Below are 20,000 nucleotides of genomic sequence, written 5' to 3'. Positions count from 1 at the left end.
ATGTCACGTCTGTATGTTATGGGCAATTTCTTTTACGTTTTTGGGACAGTTCATCCGATAGTCTTGTTGCTATGTACGGAAAAAAGTCTCAAGTTGTTCTTTTATATTTCTAAAATCATCAGGATATCATAATTATTTACAGTAATAATAGCTTATGAATTCCAGTAAAGTCGTGTACTTTATTAATTAATATTATAATAGTCACTGGACTGTTTTGTCGAGCGTTTAGCGGTCTTGGTACTGTAATCCCCTCTCTTTGAAAAAGGGAAATAATTTGCTATATCAGAATCTGAAAGATCACAAACATTTGCTTATTATGTCAATTCTTTTTAATATCCAAATTGTGTATTCTATAGATCAGATATTTCATAGCATCTTTGTTGCAATCATTGTTCTTGATTTTTTTTAAGCTTTGTCTTAAAACCAAATATAAAACAAAATGTATTCTTTAAGCAAAGACGAATGTAATGACCCATATTTTAATCAAGCATTCAAATCTATACTAGGTCATGCGCTAATTTCCTAACCTGAAAAGGAATGCTTTGGCAAAGGGTATAAACAGTTTAATGTTTACAAAATTTTATAATTGCCTGATCCTATAAGGTGAGATTGGATTTCGCCGCTCGTATTTCCTTTTAGCATGGTCTAATCAACGCCAGATAACCCCATTTACCTGGATTAATAAGATTGCAAGGTTTTAATCCAATATTAGAGACTTGTTCAATAGTGTGTTTTCTGGAAATTATATTCGTTTGGAAAGTGTTCTGTCTGTTCTTTGAAATTTGTACGTCTCTTATATTATTGTTATTATTATCTTTAATATTATTATCATTATCATCAGTATCTTTAGTATGATGATTAGTAACGTTATTATTATTATCATTTATATTATCAATTGTATTATTTTTTCATTAGAAATAAAATAATTCTTCGAGGCCCTTTGCGTTAATAGGCGTTGGAGGAGATGATGATGATTATTATTAGTATATTTAGTATGATGATTAGCAACATTATTATTATTATTGTTATTATTATTATTATTATTATTATTATTATTATTATTATTATTATTATTATTATTATTATTATTATTATTATTATTATTATTTATAAAGAACGTACGATATTATGAAAATATTTTCTTAGCAAAAAAAGGAGAGAAAGTAGTAGAGGTTGATTTATATATCATAAACGATAAATCGACTTACCATAAATAAATAAATAGAATAACAATAAGGTATAATCGTGTGATAAAATAGATAAATAAACAAGCGATAAAATGTGCTTTAGTATACTCTTTAGCAGTGGGACAGGAATCCAAGAATAGGCTACAGCTAAGCCAAAGGTTTGGAAATGTAGTTAAAATCTTCACCTTAACTAACAATAATGCAAGCTCAACCCATCCAATTAATATAACAATGACCCCGAAATACAGCCTTTGAAAATTTAAAATCATGTTTAAAGGGAAGGAAAAATACATTTTTTTTTTTATCCACATGCAAGGTCAGTTGAAAGCAATTTTGTCATGGACGGATTTACCTATTCCGGGTTTTCATTCGTTTCAAAACAATGGAAGCCATGAAAAAACTATAGGTTTATTTAGGATTTTTCTGTATGAGGAATATATATAATATATATATATATATATATATATATATTGTATATTTATATATATATATATATATATATATGTATATATATATATATATATATATATATATATATATATATATAGAGAGAGAGAGAGAGAGAGAGAGAGAGGAGAGAGAGAGAGAGAGAGAGAGAGAGAGAGAGAGAGAGAGAGAGATATTTAAGGTATGAAGCTTCAATGCACAGTTTTGCAATGACCCACGTCGAAAGACCTCTTTAATATTGATAATTTTTAGTCATAAAAACACAATCTAGAAGCTGTACTTAAGCAGATGAAAAGTTATTATCAGGTAATTAAGGAAACGTAGCGGTTTATTCTAATACAATGTTTTTTGTGGGGTGCATAAAAGGGTTTGTCTGTACATTCGTTATAGAATGTTGCCGTGAAACGAAACATCTGTCCTCCAGAGAGAGAGAGAGAGGAGAGAGAGAGAGAGAGAGAGAGAGAGAGAGAGAGAGAGAGAGATAGAGAGAGAGAACATTTTACTTTGATTGACACGACGTCTATAGTCGATTGATAAAAAGTTTGCCGATTATCTTGTCACGCATTAGTTATCGTCCAATTTTTCTTAGATTATAAAAAACATAACCTTGCTATGTCTCCATTCAATTACCCAGCGTTCGTGTAGAATTGATCTGTTGATGGTCTTTTTTATTGATAGTAAGACATAACTTCCTCACCTCATTTTGTAACAGCGATCTCGGAATATTTTTAGTCATTGTGCTCTCTTGCTTTGAATGTTACCTGATAGTAAGTCAGGAACTTTAGTATTTTGAAATAAATGAACTTGACATGTTTTGAAAAGTCATAAGCACAAATTTTTTTTTATTTACATGTGTTATTTTGAAAAATTTGTCAGTTAATCATTATGAACTGCAACTCCTATTTCAAATTTTGACTGAATTTTTTTTTTTTTTTTTTTTTTTTTTTATAATTTAAGATTTTAATATACACGAGCCTAACGTCAAGTAATGTTTTGTTTGATCATTGCTTGGATACATTATGGTTACTGCGTTGTTTGTGTCTCGCTAAGTAAGTTAATCAGCTCTGTGTTTGGTCACAATTTTGATGGGGAACCTTCTATATAGCTTAGATACCATAATTGCAAAAGCATTAGCATAAAAAAATTTATGTTTTCCCTCACAGTGCCTAATGAGAGAATAAGATTTCTGCATTAGTGAATTGTTTGAGACAATTGCAATTAGTTCTAGAATTTAGGGGCAAGCGAGAGTTGAGTAGGAATTCTGAAATTGTAATTTTCTTATACGCAACTTTGTTGAATTAATCTTTCACATTATCTGGAGTCATACATTGAAAGAAAACTATGAATGTTGTATGTCTTAAGAGTTTAGAGTTGCACTATAACTTTCCATCATCATTTACAGATGATATATATATATATATATATATACATATATATATATATATATATGTATATATATATGTATATATATATGTATATATATAATTTATATTCATATGAGACCTTGCATTCCAGTCTCAAATTTTTATCTCTCATCAATATATTTACTTTATGGAGGATGATAGGAATATTTGAAAGGCATCTACAATTACTTTACTTTATTTGATCTGAAATGCTCCATTATTGTTTATATATGACGTAATATGTTGCATAGCAGTTGACATAACAGGCACATATATGCCAGCTATTTCAGCCAATACTACACAAACTTCGTTGAGATGAGTGAATATTGAACCCCTTCCAATTACGTTAGATTAGTGCCAATAAAGGATATGTATGAAGTATGTTTGAGGTAAGGGAACCATAAAATAGAATAACATTCGAGTGAAAGATCAGTTGCAGGGATTTTCATACTCCGTGTTATCTTTATCTTTCCTTTTCATTCTATCTAAAGGATAGAAAACATGGACAAACATTGATATTTTTCCTATTTTGATTAGATGCCTTTTGCTTTTGTTAGGTTATGGAATTTTAAAGCATATTTCTTTAATGTTCATATTGAAATTATCTTTTTTTTCTTCAGTTTCAAACCGGATAAGTTTTTATTATAAAAAAATCATCAAACAAAAAGTTTCATTTTGTCATATTAAGAAAAGTAATATTATATCTCAATTCAATTTATGCATGAAGTGAATGAATTATTTTGTTTTAATCATATTGTTTATCAACTAAATAACTATCTATCAAAAGTATGAAACATATTTTGAAGAGGAGAGAGAGAGAGAGAGAGAGAGAGAGAGAGAGAGAGAGAGAGAGAGAGAGGAGAGAGAGAGAGAGAGAGAGAGAGAGAGAGAGAGAGATATTACCAAGTACGAACAGACTTCTTGACAAATAGATGTCAGGGCTCCTTTGTTTATTCATCAAGAATAATTCCTTTACTTCTTTTGATTGATGTAACGTAATTGATTGAGAGGAATTTTGTCAATTTTTAACGGGAACTTTGAATATAATGGGTGATGTATTTGTCTCAATAAGTTATATTTGTTACCCATTTCTATTTGTTTCTGTTAAAGGTAATCTTAAAGAATATGTGTATCTGTGCAAAGGTCAGCAGGTGGCATGTGCAAGGAACGTGCATTGAATACGCAATTGTTTTGCTATAGTGATATATGAAGTAATTTACCGCAAAAATATTAAAGCACATCATAATCCTCTTATAATAAAGTTCGTCTTACTAAAAAGTGAAAGGAGAATTTTCAAGAGAGTGTACTAATAATTAAACCTGTTCTCGTATGAAGTAACCAAATAGCAGCGTATACGAGAGACGAATAACTAATTATAAGGAATATGTATTATGCATAAAAAGTTCTTCCTTGGAAATTAGTTCTTATGTAATTCAATATGTAATTAGAGACTTAAGGAAGTGGAGTTACCCGTTTTTTTCCGTGGAAAAAAGGCTCATTTTATTTTCATTCTATAAAAGTAATTCTTGTCGTTCTTCGAAAACAGCCTACATATTTTTAAGTATTGGCAGACTACTTTGAGAAAACACCCAGAAAAAAAAACTATTTCTCTGGGCATAAACAGCTACAATTCGTTCTTATTACTTTCATAGTTGTTTAAAAAACTAATATCCTGTTTAAGTAATTGGTGATTTTAATTCCATATTGACTTTTAAAACAATGGCATGATAGTTTTTTTTAGTATATAGTTTAAGCAACAGAATGCCAGATTTTCCTAGAGAGTTGCCGTTCTCATGTTTTGAAATCCTTAGTTTTAATGTTTACGTTATTTCGTCCGTTTTCTTCTAATGTAAAGTTCCTATGTTTTGAAGGGTAACATTAGAGTTATAGTATCACCTGTAAACACAATTTTCCTACTTATGAAGAGGTTAATTAAAGCCCTGTATTCATGTCTTCTAACAGTTGGATCCAAGTGAGCCTGAAAAAAATCATATCTTTCTTATGTTTCCGCTGGTCGGTTTTCTTAACCATGAATAGCCGATTTTCGTTTTTTTCATGCCGAGAACCTAGACCAAATTTCTAGTAGCCCTACTAGTATATTCTTTAATGATAAATATTCACATAATCGTGTAGGTTACAGAACTTAACGTACGAAGATTGATACAGTGAAAAGAGAAAGTTAGAAGTAATATTAATAATATTAAGCAAGTTATTCGGAAAAGAAGAATCATGTCTAAAGAATAGGAAAACAATAAAAATTCAATCACATACACAATTGATCGCAATAAATTTTGACTCCGGTGGGTATAAATTTACATCGTCCCCTGCTTTTCGTTAAACATAAAACTTGGAAAGTTATGAAAATATTAAAACGTTATTTTGGATTTTTTTTTTCCGTTTGAGATTATTTTTGTTTTCGCTCAGTTGTGAAGCTTCGGTGCACGATTTTATAATGATCAGGTCGAAAAGTTTCTTCTCTCTTCAGTGTCAAGCAGGATCAATTGTTATTATGAAGTGAAGTTCAAGAAGTCTTACTTGAGCAGGTGAATGGTATTTTAGGTCCCTTTGAAGAAGTAGCGTTGTACCCTGATTCAGTGAGGTGCGTGAAAGGCTTTGTTCAAAATTATTATTTCAGCAGATGAAGAATTTAATGAGAGAGAGAGAGAGAGAGAGAGAGAGAGAGAGAGAGAGAGAGAGGAGGAGATTTCATGTTAAAATATATGTTTATCTCTTCCTCTTTTAGTGTACAGAAACTTTATTTGAGACTGATTACAAAACAGCGAATTGATGTATTTAAATCGAATTATAGTCTAACTTTAAAAAGTTGAGATATGGTTATTATTAATGACACTACCCTTTTATCATAACGCCAGCAAGAAAAAAAAAAAAAAAAAAACCGCTATATCCACCCAAGGTCCAAGCATGGGGTTGGGGGGAAGGGTACTCCATTTCCGGGGCCCGGTAACAATAGTTCATTTATTTTAACTTTTCATATACAGAATAAACAAAATCAAAGGATGAAGGATGACCAAGGACCATATGCTCCCCCAACAATCGAACCAATTGAACAGGATGCCATAAGCCACATGTACATACTCATGATCTTGTAATCAGTAAAGCATGACGAAAACTGTAATGCATTAGAAAAAAAATTGTAAAATTCAGTGTAGTCAAAAAGTTAAAAACTATATAGTACATGATTTGGACTTGTTACTAAATAGTTACTAAATAGTGATTAGTCGACTGACTATCACAGGCTTTACTAAGGTTGGGATGCAATTTCCTTCTTCTCGTTTTATCTGTTTTCATCATATTATTTACACAGTATGTTAAATGAAACTAGAGCTGTGAACAATTTATCGCTAAAAGCCTGATTAATTCAGTGTACAAGTATATCTCACTTCAAGTGAAACTAAAAGTTTGTCATCTAAGTATATCTTTTCCATCTAAGTATATGTAATGAAATGATGAAATTTATGATGGTACTTGCACACTATCCAAGGTAAAATTTTAGCTGGGGTTCTTAGAGTGTATTTAGAATCTCTATGCATAATTTTGCAGCTAGAATTAAGTACATAAGTGTGTGCAAACAACATAAACATATATTTACAATTATATCTATCTATCTCTATCTATCTATCTATCTGTATATATATATATATATATATATATATATATATATATATTTATATATATATATATATATATATATATATTTATATATATATATATATATATATATATATATATATATATATATATATATATATATATATATATATAGAGAGAGAGAGAGAGAGAGAGAGAGAGAGAGAGAGAGAGAGAGAGAGAGAGAGAGATCACAGGCAAACACCAACAACAACGCACGCAACCAAAATAGGATGTATCTCTCTCTCTCTCTCTCTCTCTCTCTCTCTCTCTCTCTCTCTCTCTCTCTCCTCTCTCTCTCTCTCTCTCTCTTATTTTTCTTTGGGTTTGCTTCCTAACTTAATTTATTGTAATTTTTATACCTACCGTAAACAAACATACCGTTTTTTAGAGTAGCCAAACCCGTCATGTTACTGCAATAGTTTGTGTGCAGTCAGACGTAGAAAAGAGAAAAAATCTCAAAGTTCCAATTTCATGCATGCACACATACACACACTCACATGCGCGCGCGCACGCACACACAGAGAAGGGGACATGAATTGAGTAGCTAAACAAGATCATTTCTTTTTCACAGCCGTATCTATTCCATAGATAGCTCTATGTTGGGTTGAGATGGGGATCTCCCCCGTAAAGGGACGATGTTACTGATATTAAGGCAACTGCAACTACTTAAAACAGTAGTTTATTATAACTACATGCTCTTTTGAGGATCTTTACTGTGCATGAATTAGATATCCGCCAATGAATAGCCATATGTGTGTGTATAACTTTTGTATATATATATATATATATATATATATATATATATATATATATATATATATATATATAGAGAGAGAGAGAGAGAGAGAGAGAGAGAGAGAGAGAGAGGAGAGAGAGAGAGAGAGAGAGAGAGAGGGCCCGGATTCTATACAAGTTGGGAAGATGATGGTTTGGCTCTAGTTCCATTGATAATAATAAATTGACGTAAGAAGATATGGCACAACTCTGGTCACGCAGCCTCAACATTTTCTATCTGTGGGAATTTTTTGTAATGAAGGAATATCCGTGGGTGATTGAGAGAACGTTTGGTCTATCGGTAACAAAATCATTAAATGTGTCCACTGATTATTTGGTTGCATTAAATGATTTTGCTATTGATCTTCATTTACTTTTGTTAAATGTAATTTTAAGGATAAATGCAACGGTACGAATGCGAGGCTTGGCTATAGGTAACCTATTAAATTAAATTGACATTGAATATGCAATAATTTTGTTATAAAAGCACATCATATATTATTTAATTCACCACTCTTTGTATTCGTTGTGTAAGAAAACCTCATGTTACATAAAAAAAGGCAAATCTTGAAGAGAGTTTACTAATATCAAAAGTCGACGGTAGCCAACTGCATCCTATAAGAAAAATTAATAACTAGAGCAAAAATGTATTTTACACGAAAACTATTCTTTATAAATTCATTGATTAAATCTAATCTTTTGTTAGATACCCGGATTTATGAAATTCCCTGTTATTTGAAGAAAGTTTTTTTTTTCTTTATATTTTTGTGGTTGTTGAAAAACAACAGCTATGTTTTTATGTATTGCCATAGTTTTGTGAGAGAATACTCTGGAAGAATCACTATTTTTTAATCAAGCAGTCAATAATATTGCTGAATTACTTTTTAATCTTTAAAAAATCAGAAGTCTGGTTACATCATTGGTAAAATATAATTTCTTACCAACTCCAAACTAAACGCATGATAGTTTTTAATAGATTGTTGAGCAACGAAATGTTATGCCAGATATTTCCGGAGAGATACCGTTCTCATGTTTTGGAATCCTTGTTTGGTAAACGTAATGATGGTAACAATAAAGTGTTGCCAACCGTAGGGACATGTCCCTAAATGTAGGGACATTTTGCATGTTTTAAGGTGTAGGGACGTAGGGACGCCTAGGTAAAATAGCTGGAAATGTAGGGACTTTTCAGCTCTGCAAGAAAAAATATATATATATTTTTTAAATTAAATAATTAATTAATTTATTTACTTTCATATAATTATTCATTAAATCATTTATTTACCCTTTTACCCTAAATGTTTTGTTTCAAAGTAAGCTTAGTCTCATTGGCATTCTCCAAGAAGAAAGCTTGAGAATGGCCAGACTCTTATGCAAAAACTTCATCAAGCCACAGTATTTAAATGACTTGTCCAAAATTGATCCTTTCAGTTCAACTTATCTGCTGCCTCTAAATAAAATATGTTTAGCATCTGAATATGAGAATATTCTTTCAACAGAGTCAGACGGACTGGAAGTTGCAGATATAGATGAATTCAGAGAAAGGTGCCTAATGTTTTATCATACATCATATGGTGAAATTAAGAAAAGATTACCATTATTTGATCCCCTGTTTACTGAAATGGAATTCGTAAAGCCAGCAGTAGCACTAGATCCAAATACTAGGGACAAATTACTTGGGCTGGACACTTTGATAAGCGAAGAATAGCCATTTGTTAGAGTCAGGAAATAATGTAAACAATGAGTGAGGGAATATACCTGCTTATTTTAATGTAGATGAAACTGAAATGTTGAAAAAGAAGACGGATGAAGGGTTTTGGTCTTATTTAAAGAATTTAAAGAATTTCTCCGATCAATATGTATTTAGCAATATTGCCTCTCATGCAAAATTAATTCTAACTTTACTGCATTCAAATGCAGAGACGGAGAGGATTTTTTCAATTATAGGTAGATTCAGACCAAGAAACGTAACAGAATGGGGCCAGAACTCTTGGACTCAATTTTGTTTATCAATTCAAATTTAAAAGCTAGAGATAAATCCTGCTTGGATTTCGCTAAAGAAATTGATGAAACTCATATTCCTTGTCATAATCAAGCAATGTATGACTTCAAATAAATCTTACAGCAGAATTTTCTTGTTTTGTTTTATGTAATCCCGTTTAGGTTATCAGTAAATAATATTTAAAAGTTCTGTTTTAATAAGTTTAACAAGCCTTATTATAATGATTACTCGTCTAATTACGGCAGGGACAACATAGGGACATTTTCTTGTTAATGTAGGAACGTGTAGGGACATTTTGATGAATCCGTAGGGATTTTTCAAGCAATGACGGACGTTTTAGTTGGCAACACTATGCTGGTTAGGTCATCACGACCATTTTCCTTTTTTAAAGAAGCTCACGTTATGAAGGGTTAAATTTGAAATATTCTACATTGGGAGCTGACTTTGAAATCGTTCAATGTCTAGTACTCGAACCGAATTCCTGTTCATACATTTTATATTGAATAATTGTGTAGGTTACAAAACTTGCTACGTGAAGTTTAAAACATAAATGAGAAGGTTAGAAGTAACATTAATGGTGGTATATAGGAAAAAAAAAATTCTAATTCAACGTAGTTGTCTATTATTTTTGTGTGAAAACAAGAACGATTAAGTTATAGATCTAGTAACTGTTATTAGTTTTCAATTGTTTGTAATACAACTCATAGTTCGTGGCTAAGCTAAGCTACGTAATCGAATATTAAAACTTAGGTAGTTTATCCCTCCAGTTACCTGCGAAGATTCTACATAAAGCTTCATTTAAAGGGAAATAAAGAGTAGCATTCACATATAAAACATTGACGCTGATTTGTGTCTAATGTTTCGCGTTTTCATGAAACCTAAAGCTGGAAAATGTATGAAAATAACTAACTTTATCTTGGATTTTTCTGTTTAAGAAAACATTTTTTTTTCTTTGTTCAGTGAAGCCTTAAATTACAGCTTTATATTAGTCGTGCCCAAACCTTTCCTTTCTCTTAATTTTTTAGCCGAATCAATTTTCATTTTGAAACCTTGTTTGAAACGTCATACATTGGCAATTTAAAGTTATTTTAGGTTAATTTGAAGAAGCTCTGTATCGCAATTCAGTTTGGTCATCATAAAGTTTGAGAGAGGTTTAAAGGTTTAAAGGCCGCTCATGAATGGCACAGACCAGGGACAGTTGCAATACCCTAGAGACTGACCATATATTGATACGATCATCACCCAAGCCTCTTCTTCACCCAAGCTAGGACCAGGGAGGGCCATGCTATGGCAGCTCATGACTTGGCAGGTAAACCTATGGGCTCCCCTAAACCACCATCCTTAGCTCACAAGGATGGCGAGGTTGCAGACACAAGAAATTATCCACTGTCCGCCAGATAACGAGGCAGGGACGCTTCCAGTAGGCCACCACAGCCTTAAAATTATCGTTATTGTGAACGTTGTTAAGCAACAAAATGTCTTTCTATGAGAGAGAGAGAGAGAGAGAGAGAGAGAGAGAGAGAGAGAGATGTTTTCGTGTTAACCAGTTAAATAACTTTTTAAATTTCACTTCCTCTTTAATTGCAGGACTACTCATTATGAGTTTAATTACCACACAACAGTCTGACTTCTATAAAAAGAAATGGCTGAACTCCATTATCCATTCAGGCATGTACCTTTTCTATTTTACCTTTTTTTGACTGATTTAACAATTGTAAATGACTGATAGAAAGTTTTTCGATCGTTAATGAGGACATTAAAGGCACCCAGTGATTATCAGGTCTCATTAATTGATTTGGCAATCCATCTTCATTTTCTGTAGCTAAAAGAATCTTGAGGGATAAATTTATCAGAACGAGGGGTTTCGGGTAGCATGTACAAGGAACTGACCTAGAATATTCAATAGTTTTGTTGCCTAGATATTATATGTAATGATTGATCTAGGAAAATATCACAGAAATATAATTTAACGCTCTAGTATTCTTTATATAACAAGCTTCATCTTTGAAAATCTTCAAGGGTGTTCGCTGACATGAATTCAAACTTGGTTGTTGATTTTGGATAACACTTTTGAATGTAATTAGATAAAAATAAATACTTTATGGCGTAATTTATTCTTTTGAAATGTATTTTTAGTTGAATTCAAGGCAGGGATTTGGGTCTATGAATCACCCGCTATTTTGAAAAGAGAAAGAACAAGATTTTTTGTTATTTTGTGTGTGGAAATTTCGATTCTTATTCGGAAAGCGTCGCCATGTTTTTCTGTATTGTCAGAATGCTTTACAAAAATACCTATGAAGGTTGAATATCTGTAGACCTAAATAACATTTTCTGTTAATAAGTAGCTCTAATTTTTTTATGTCAAAGGGTACCTTGATTATGCAATTGGTTAGAGGATTTTCTGATCAACTAGAAAACAATTGCATTATAGTTTCTTTTATAGAATGTTCAGCTACGAAGAGGATGCCAGACACCTAGAGAGTTACAGTTCTCATATTTTTGTATCCTTTGCGCGTTTTGGAACTACTGTACGTCATCCCATCCGTTTTCTTTGAATGAAAAGCTCATATGTGTATGTATTGGTGGCTAACTTTTTAAATATTCTTAAAGTGATTGACGCGCTATTTACACTGGTATAATGGAAAATGAACTTTATCTCATAAGTTTTGCCGCTGAATAAGCCTAAAGTAGCAAGAATCAACAACGAATTGGTTCTTTATATTGTCTGGTTTCCTTCGTCTATTGAAGGATGAAAGTTTTTTATTTTATAGAATTGATTTAACAGTGAAAATTGATTGGTTAGAAGTTATTCAATCGCTCACGAGAGCATTAAAGACATCACGTGATTAGCAGGTTGTATCAACTGATTTAGCTATTCATCTTCATTTACTGCTGATAAGTATAATTTGAAGAGATAAAATAACAGTGAGAGGGCTGTCACGTAGCACGACATCGAACATTCATAATTTTGTTTCACAAATATCTACAATCATTCATTTGGAAAATATTAGAAATCATGGAACATAACTTTGTGGAATTACTCTGGTATTCTTTATCTAAGAAGTTTCATCTTGGAATAGGCTAGATCTTGGGGAAGAATCGTGAAGGGAGTTCGCCTAAATTCAAACTTGGCGGTTGATTTTAGATAAGGTCAGCTAATTGTACCGAATACGGGAAAGAAGTAATATAATAAAAAAATAATACTTTATGAGAGTTTATTCTTTGATTATCTATTTATAAATTCTTAACATAAGAATTTGGGTCCATGCATTATCTTTCTATTTTGGTAAAAAAGAGGAATGTATTTTCGTTGTTTGTGTGTGGTAATTCTGGTTCTTGTTCAGAAACAATCGCCATGTTTTTCTCTATTGCCAGAGTACTTAGCGAAAATACCTTAGGAGGTTGAACATTCTTAGACTCAAACACCATATTTTTTCGATAATTATTTTTCATTTCTTTTACAAAAGAAGTATCTGGATGGTTTCAATTGATTAAAAGAATATTTGATCAACTAAAAAACAAATGATTTATAGTTTCTCTATAGAATGTTGACTCTCGAAAGAATATGCCAGATACCGCTAGAGTTACACTTCTCATGCTTTTATATCCTTGTTTGGTAATGTTAGTTACGTTTTGGATTTACGTCATCTCATCCGTTCTCTTTGAATGAAAACCTCATGCGTAGATATTAATGACCAACTTTACAAGTATTTTATAACTTCTTACCGCGTTATTGACGCTGATATAAAGGCTGTCACTCGGGAAAATTAACTTTTATATAATAAATGTTGGAGCTGAGTGAGCCAAAAATAGCAAGAATCTATAATGTTTCCCAAAGAAGTGAAAAGACGTTCCGACCTTTTCGTGTCGGAATAGGCCACATTTGGATTTTTTTTACCTCGTGCATCGTATTGAAGTTTGCATATAATCGTGTAGGTTTCAAAACGTGCTATGTAAGAAGATTAGAAGAGACATAAATAGTAATATTGTCAAAAAGATAATTTTCTTTGGAGTATGGTTTATTCAGTGGTATGTTGACTCGGCCTGCTCATATGATCTCTCTCTACCAGTGATGATAATCAGTACTGGGGTTGGTCTACACAAGTCTGTTAAACCTCTAATATATCTTTGATGAAGGACCTTGTCTTAGATGCCGTTAGTGCAAAAGGTAAAACCTGCAACACACTATGATTTTAGTGTAGGGAACGATGAAGCACAATGTACAATAGTTATATTTATTTGTACAACTATGCCTAATTAATCCTTCACAAAGTTGTGAATAATTGATTGAAATTAATCTTTAATAAATGTAATATAATACATAAATTTTATAATTCTCTCTCTCTCTCTCTCTCTCTCTCTCTCTCTCTCTCTCTCTCTCCCCAAAATATCCTTTTTTTTTTTTTTTTTTTTTACATTTAGCTGGAATAATTCAAGAGAAAGCACGGAGACACTGCTATATTTAAGCCTAAAACTTCATCGCTGTAATCTTCTTAGTACGCTGCGTCATATTGTAAATGCACATATGCTAGGAGTGCACGATGTTGAGCATATTTCTAAAGTTTTATGTCTATAATGACTATGTTTTCCCTACTGACATTAAATCTTAAATTTTGGTGCATGCGTCTTATAGTTTGCAATTTGTTAGTCGGGTAAAATCAGACCACATTATAAAAAAAAATGTCTTATTCAAAATTCATAATACTCTATCAGACGGGATTATTGTGAGTCATATCAGCATTGCTAAATTCTAAGTTATAATCTCTCTCCACTCTTAACATGCATTAGTGCGTTAAAGTACGTTACTGAAACATTATTTTATTTGATATTTTGGCTTCTGACAATTCTGGAAAATATCCTTAAAACATGTGATTGATCGTACAGTATTTTCTGATAGGGCCACGCATGATTTTAGGAAATATATCTAAATTGGAAAATTGAACATTTATTACCATGCAATGATGCAAGAGAAAATTCAAATTTAAATAAGAAAATTCTTAAATAATCTAATCCTTTTTCGTGTTTTTTTTTTAACCAACAGATGTCTCTGCTATTTGTCGTGACGTATGGTACTTCTTAAGATTCCTTGTTGGCTTTTTCGACCAATCATGAAGCAGTATTTATTCATTCCTCATAAAGGTGACAGGGGCGCCATTGCAAGAAGAAAACGTCTGAAGTCTGAATTTTATGAAATGGCAGAAGATCAAAGAGTTAGTGAATATTGATCCTGGTAAAAAGTTAAAGAAACTGGTGTTGTGAAAGGTGAGTTTGAGAATGTTTACGGATACTTAGAATGTGAATTATTTTCAAACTGCGTCGAAAATTGTACTCTTTAAATTCCGTCATTTGTATTGTGTTGGTCTTCAAGAACTCTGGATTTATAATTCTTAGATCTTGCGTAGTTTTTGCCTAGGAAAATTCTTAATTGAAACTTTGTTGTACATTTTCTCGATTAGTCTGTGGTTTTTAATTGTTTTCCAATTAATGGTAGGTAGTCCATTGGAAGGTTTGGTTGAAGGAATAAAATTAAATGAGAGGTTAATGATTTTCAAGAAATGAAAAGGCCACACGAGCCATCTCATGGTTGTGAAAATTACAGGGATGTCGTTTATCCGTGAAGTAACTTAGAAAGAAATACTGCTTGGTATCCTGTGACTTCCTTTTTTCTTGAAGTTTATTAGTTTTTGGTTAATATATTTTAATTTCTAGGGAGACTGCAAGTTGCTTTAAGAAATGTACGAGTGCTGACTATTTTGGTAATTTAATTTGTATGACTAATGGGGAAATTGGTATATAACTTGAAGTATCAATGGACTAAAATGTGAGCAAAATTTAATTGTCCGAAGTTCATTATTTATCTTTGACGTTGTTGCGCATGCGTTGTTTGTATTCGGTTTTTTGCAGAATTTTTGCATGACTTAATCTTTAGGTGGGTTTTCAACAAATTTAAGTGTCTCCAAAAATATAAGCAGAAGTTTCCGGATGTTGTTTTACAATGACTATTTTCACTATCCGGTTCCATTCGTATATGAGCGTCTTAATAATACGTCTTCCTCAGGCTATTCAGTATATTTCGAAATTTTGTAATTTCAGGTATTTCGGTCAATGATTGTTTTAAAAGTGCTTTTAGTCTATAGCTGTTGCTCAGATGAAAATAGAATAAAAACAATCCAGAAATTATCGAAATAATGACCCTCATCATTGGCATACGCTGCTCATTCATGTACCGCTTGCAAGAACAGAGGAACGGTGATTTGATTTTTTTTTTTTTTTTATTTCCAACAAAGCTTGTCTTCAAACCCCTAATAGTAACCTTTTTTTAAGTACACATTTTTCAATCCAACCAATGTCTTTTTAACTCTAATTTCGCTGGAAGGTCATGTTTTGATAGGCGTACATTTGTTTATATGTTTGTGACTTGACATAACGTAAACGCTGTTTGACTGAACCACATGATATTTGGTGGGATGATTGGCCATGATCAAAGAACAATATTATTAGATTTTGGGAGTGACTGAGTCAGGTCAAAGAAGTCTTTTTGCTATATTGTGGTCAAATTTTATCAGATTTGCATGAAGCTAGTGCCAAAATGTGCTTATCTTAAGATTTGGGAGTGATTGGGTCAAAGATCAAGGTAAGTCTTTGCTATATCGTGGTAAAGTTTTACCGATTTGCATAAAACTAGTGCTAAAAGGTACATAATTAAATTTTCTATCTTGTGATAACATGTTCAAGGTCAAAATTACCAGGTCAAAAACTTTTTTCTTATGATCGAATCGCGTGAAATTTTGTTATGATTTGCCATGATCCAATGGATATTTCATTAAATTTTAGGAGTGATAGGGTCAAAAGTCAAGGTCACGATAAGGTCAAACCGTCTTTTGTTATATCTTGGTAATTTTTCAGATTTGCATGAAACTAGTGTTAAAATGTGCTTTATCAAGTTGTCTACCTTGTGATATACATGATCAAGGTCAAGGTTGCAAAAAAGTTAACATCTTTTTGCTCTGTTGTTATATCCTATGAAATTTGGTAGGAGGATTGGCAATGATCTTAGGACAATTTGATTAATTAAATTTTGGGAGTGAATGTGTCAATGGTCAAGGCCACGAAAAGTTAAGAAAAAATGCTATAGTGGTCAATCTTTATCCGATTTGCATGAAACTGGTACTAGAAATGTGCATAATTCAACTGTCGATCTTATGATGTGGCATTTGCAAAGGTATGCGCTCTACCGAGTGTCCGTTTTAGTTTATACAGCTGTAACCATAATTTCCTCTTAATATTACAGTATACCCCTCCTCATACTTCATCCCTGACAAAATTTGTTTTTAACTGTCCCTTCCATTTAAATCCACCTTTCTATTCTTCCTAACCACTTTACTTTTAACAACTGACAAAGGCTTATTAACCTTCATCTGGTTTCTATCGAACTCTGACAACTTGTCAGTCTTAATGTCACTAGCTTCCCGAATACTAGGAAAAAACCCCACCATGTCTAGGATAAAAAATTACAGGGTAAAGGAAGGGAAGTCATATTGGCCACCATCCTCGAGTTCAGTTTCTGCAATAGAAGACAATTATGGGAACGGGGAAATGGGAGGGAATACATAAAAGAAATCTTCCAAACCATTATGAAAACTAGTATTACTACAATTTATAGTAAATAGGGCATAACATTATTAACAATGAAATTGTTGTATATGGGACATTTTAACCTTATCAATAACATTACTCACTTCCAATTTAGAAACCTTAAATAACTGCTCTCATTAACCCGAGTATAGACTGGTTCCAAGTGCTATTGCTAATTTAATAACCTCAAATATTTTAAGATTGTAGAAATTACTGTTTAAAAACTTAAGTAAAGTTAGTGTATCCACCTGTCTTGAAACTTTGAACAATATATTGCCTAGGTTTTTTTAAGACTAGTTTCGTTTATGAAATATAAATTCTAGGAACTTGGCTATTAGAAGTTAGGAATCAGTTATTGGAAAAGTTGGAGAGGGAGGTACTTCCACAGCCACTTTGAATCCGTGAAGTTATATTTAAAGATTTTTTAAATAGTAGAATAATTACTTACGTAAAAATTTTATTTGGTGTATCAGAAATGTTTTTTTTTCGGGTTTCTTGCTACAATCTTTAATGAATTTTCCATACTTTGTACAACTTAATCAGTGCTATTTTTGGAGAAGTTACAATCCTTAATGAATTTTCCCCAAAGCTTTAAAAACGAATTTATTATGCTCAGTGCAAGCGACTGAACTATCATTGCCCTCATGCCAATATCAAATGTCTTTAATTCTGTTTAAATATATTAAGGTTCCATTTACTTTTCTGCATATTTTAGATACGTGTACATCAGAATGCATATATTGGTCAAAATAAATACACTTCTTTCAATTTGATGGTTGTTTAAGTTTAGAACGGTATCTAATGGGATTAATGATACATATTGCCTTGTACTAATGAATGGGATTTTAGTTTTTGATTAATCACCTTTTAAAACTTTAATTGAAAATATCGCAGTCGTTCGAATATAGCTTCTGCCTTTGGGGTAAGAGTGGGTGTATCATTTATACTACCTGCAATTAAAAATTGACTATAGTCTGCATATTGTACGAGGAGATAGTCTTCTAAAGATTTTGTTATATCTTTGAAGTAGTCCTGTATGAAATCGGCTATATCAATGGTGTGAATAAGAAAGAGCACGGGGCCTAAAATAGAACCCTGTGGAAATCAAGAATGTACTTGTTTAAGAGAATAGATAGTATTATCTAGTCTATTTGAAAACAATTTAGTAAATAGTTACTAAACCAAAAAGAATCTGTACATTTTCCTACACTTATTTATTAAAATATTGTATAATCAATTCTGTACTATAAAGGTTTTTTTTTTTTTATTGAAATCCCTTGAAACTGCATTTTCAGATCTGATTTAAAGATGCAATAGTGGTATCTTTCATTCCTGAGGCTTAAATAATTTTTTTTCTTGCAGGTGGAGCCTCGCACAGAAGGACTTTACTCACTCCCTGTGATGAAGTAGCTAATGCTTGAATTAAGAAGGAAAGTGAAGTAGCTTGCAATAGCTCCAGCAGTCATCTGCATATGTGGTCAAAGAAAGATAAGTAATGTTCTGGTTTAAATATGTTTAATTTTGAAAAACATCTATTCCTATAAAGTACTGTTTTGCTTTAAATATAGGTTCCCTTTTAATATAACTTCCATACTTAAAGATTTTGTCACCATCTATCAAGTTTTTACTTGTAAATTTTAAAGATTTTGATAATAATGAAGACACTAACCAAAGCAAACTTACAGATAGTTGCTTCTATTTCAGTGAAGTATAATTTGAAATTCTAACCGAAATATTTTCAACAATGTTAAAGAAAAGTTTGTGATGAACCAGTTGTAAAGTTTAAGTGCATATATAAGGTAATTGCCTAGATTAAGGGAATTCATGTGACAAGTTAATCTAACTGTTCAACAGCAGTACCAATCAACAGCAGATTATCTAATCTCTACAACCCTGCCTTTCAGAATGTGAGAACTTGAGATGGTTTCTTGAAGGGTTTTGAAGACACTATTTGATAACATATTCAAACATGGTGTTTACAGGTCAGTCATATCATCCAGGGTCTTCCATCATTACTTTGACAAACTGCTAGAGAACTTATAGATTTATACTATATGCAGTAGTAAACCCATACAATATATTCAATATAATACAAAGTAAAGCAAGTGTTGACGGCATCTGGTAAATATGTAGACAGATTTAAGCATAGCAGCCACGATATTGATAAAGGAACTAACGCGGTATGTCAATTATTTTAAGGACTGTTTAATTGTTTTGCTTAGAGGGTCCTAACAATTTTCAAGTGTAAAATTCTTATTTATTAAACTATAAATTAGTGATATATCTGATAATCATATAATTTAAATCATAGATAGCACGAATATATAGAATGAAAAAGAATTACTGTAGGTATAATTTATTAGGGTTACAGGGACTTGGTCCAATTAAATACAGTAGCTAAAGAAATTTAGCAAAGTATTTCTTTTTAACCTGGTACGTTTTTCTTTATTCCCTTAACATAATTCTTGATCTCCAATGCTGTACAGAAATCCCTTGATTGTGGTGAGGAAGTTCGTATGACTGGCCTTGATTTTAGTGCTGCCTTTGACTGTGTTAATCACTAGGCTCTTGTTTTCAAACTCAGTTGGGAGTGGGTCTGTCATTTCTTGGCATTATTATTGAGTTTTTAAAGAATAGAGCTCGGAGGATTTGTTGTTGGGCACCATAGTGAGTTCAGGAATGTGATTTCTGGTGTTCCACAGGGTAGTGTTCTTGGTCCATTACTTTTCAGACTATATCACATCAACTTATGCTAGAAGAGTATTGTTGTAATTGAGTCTTGCAATTCCAGCAGAACAAAACGGGAAACGTGTACAGGAACTATACACAATTCACTTAAATGTACTCTCATTACTTTAATTATTTTGGAGTTGTTATTTTGGAGTTTTTTTCATCCCCTACTCA

General features: G+C 31.9%; 1 long non-coding RNA gene across 1 annotated transcript in view; it reads left to right on the top strand.

Moving 5' to 3' along the window:
* LOC137648467 (uncharacterized) overlaps positions 1-19,048 on the top strand; it is a 75,544-nt gene extending 56,496 nt beyond the window's left edge. Inside the window, exons 2-3 of the long non-coding RNA XR_011045630.1 lie at positions 14,503-14,723; positions 18,459-19,048. This is a non-coding gene — a long non-coding RNA (uncharacterized lncRNA). The remainder of the gene's footprint in view (positions 1-14,502; positions 14,724-18,458) is intronic.
* Positions 19,049-20,000: the final 952 nt, after the last annotated feature.

This window comes from Palaemon carinicauda, chromosome 10 (assembly GCF_036898095.1).
Source record: "Palaemon carinicauda isolate YSFRI2023 chromosome 10, ASM3689809v2, whole genome shotgun sequence".
Classification (NCBI taxonomy): Eukaryota; Metazoa; Arthropoda; class Malacostraca; order Decapoda; family Palaemonidae; genus Palaemon; species Palaemon carinicauda.
Note: the sequence above shows the minus strand (reverse complement) of the source record. Positions and strands in the feature narration are given on the sequence as shown.